Source organism: Octodon degus, unplaced genomic scaffold, assembly GCF_000260255.1.
Source record: "Octodon degus isolate 3935 unplaced genomic scaffold, OctDeg1.0 scaffold00211, whole genome shotgun sequence".
Taxonomy (NCBI): Eukaryota; Metazoa; Chordata; class Mammalia; order Rodentia; family Octodontidae; genus Octodon; species Octodon degus.
The window spans coordinates 431,916-433,877 of record NW_004524787.1 but is presented as its reverse complement, the minus strand read 5'-3'; the positions used below and the strand labels follow the sequence as shown (position 1 = coordinate 433,877).

At 42.7% G+C, this 1,962-nt stretch overlaps 1 pseudogene; it reads right to left on the bottom strand.

Annotated features, from left to right (window-relative positions):
• Nucleotides 1-230: 230 nt before the first annotated feature.
• Nucleotides 231-1,962, bottom strand: part of LOC101583083 — a 10,988-nt pseudogene continuing 9,256 nt past the window's right edge.

The following is a 1,962-nucleotide window of genomic DNA, read 5'->3' as shown; positions in this document are numbered from 1 at the left end:
GAATAGAAGACCATTGTCTGAGTGATTATTGGTTAAGAGATTTTCTCAATTCATTAGCTGTGTTTTTGCTCTGTTAGTGATTTTTTTTTCTGTTTGGGGATCCAGTGGTTTATTTAGAAAAGATAAAAAGTGATTTTGTCTTTTAAATAAAACAATAGTTAAATATGCTAGATGTATTTACACATCAAATAGGGAAATATACACTGATGGGAAAACAATTATCCACTTATTTACTTTGCACTTCCACTGTTAATGTTCTGTTTCAATTTTCTCTGCCTTTTATAAATCCCCTTTTTCTTGCTTTTAAATCAACTTTTGGCTCAGGTTTTGTAGACTGGATTACTACTGGTTTTTCCTCAGCTGGTATAACAAAAACAGCTTCAGTAGGATCATGTGGAAGAACAATCTTTCGCTCTTTCTTTCTCAGTTTCTGCACGTGTTTACTTGCTGATTCTTTTTGTTTTTAGCAGCTATGATGGATCTTATGATCCACCAATGCATGTTTGGTGATTGGTAGTGAGGATTTTCATACAAAGTTGGTCCTCCAAAACTTCCCTGAAAATTTTTTTATCAGATTTAAGACAAAATAAGGTCTTATTTCTGCAAGTTGAGCATCTTCATCTATGATCTGGAAGTTCCAAAACAATATCCTATTAACCAAAATGATGAAAGTAAATATACTGTCCACAAATGGCTGGCTTTTAGTATGATAACGTAGTGTACTAAACATGACTTAAAAGTCCTTTCAACAAAGCATTATATGACAACTCATCAAAAGCAGAATTAGCTCTGCTCTCGGGAATCCTCCCCCACTCCAGATCCAGGCTAAGCCTGCCATGTGAGTGAGACTTTCCACCATGCTCTCAGAACCCCTCCACCGCTCCGGAGCCAGCCCAAGTCAAGGCCGAGCGAGTGTGTGGGAGAGCTTCCCTGCTCACCCGTGCCTGTTGGACCTCTGTGGATACATCCCAGGCCCAACACAAGAATGAGACCTTCTGCCAAACTCAGGACTCCTCCACCCCTCCAGAGCCAGCTCAAGTCCAGGCCTGGCGAGTGTGTGGGAGAGTTTCCCTGCTCCCCTGTGCCCGCTGCACCTCTGCGGATCCAACACAGGCCAGCCACGTGAGTGAGACATTCTTCTAAGCTCTTGGAAACAGTCCACCAGCCAGATCCAGACTAGGCCCACCACGTGAGTGAGACATTCCATCACGCTCTCGGGACCCCTAAACCCGTCCAGAACCAGACCAAGCCCAGGCTCAACGAGTGTGTGGGAGAGCTTACCCAATTCCCTGGATCTGCTGGTACTCTCCAGACCCAGCCCAGGATTGGCATGCAGGCCTGAGTTGAAACTCTGCAGCTGAAGTCCCTGCAGAGAGAGTAGTTGCCAAAACCAACCAGCTAATCCAGGGGCAGAACATCTTGCCAGAGAGGCACAACAGTCTCACTCACAAGGACTGCAGCAGGAATGAGCTGAGCACAGTAGCAAGACCCAAGCCACACACAACTGGATGAATTCAAACTTCATAGATATGCACCCAAAATTTAGTAGGTGGTAAGGTTATAACTGTACCACAGCTCTACATCAAAGGTCAGTGGACAGTGTTATACAAAATGACAAAGAAAAGGAGCAAAATGCAAGCTCAGACCGAAAATCCACACAGAACAAGTGCAGGGGACACAAGTACAGAAGAAATTGGGAATCACACAGCTGAAATATCTGAATTAATAATGTCTAAAGTAAAGAAAAAAAAGCTGAAAGGTACAGAGGAACTTATATCAGAAATAATCTCCAAAAAAATCCCTGAATTAATAGCATCTGAACAAAAGAATCAAATGCAGAAACATGGATGAAATCTGATCAGAAATAATATCTGCACTAAAAGAATTTTATTTTGCAGTAAAAGAATTAATAACGAGGGGCCGGGGAGATGGCTCAGTAGTATAAGCGCTTCCCTGGCAAGC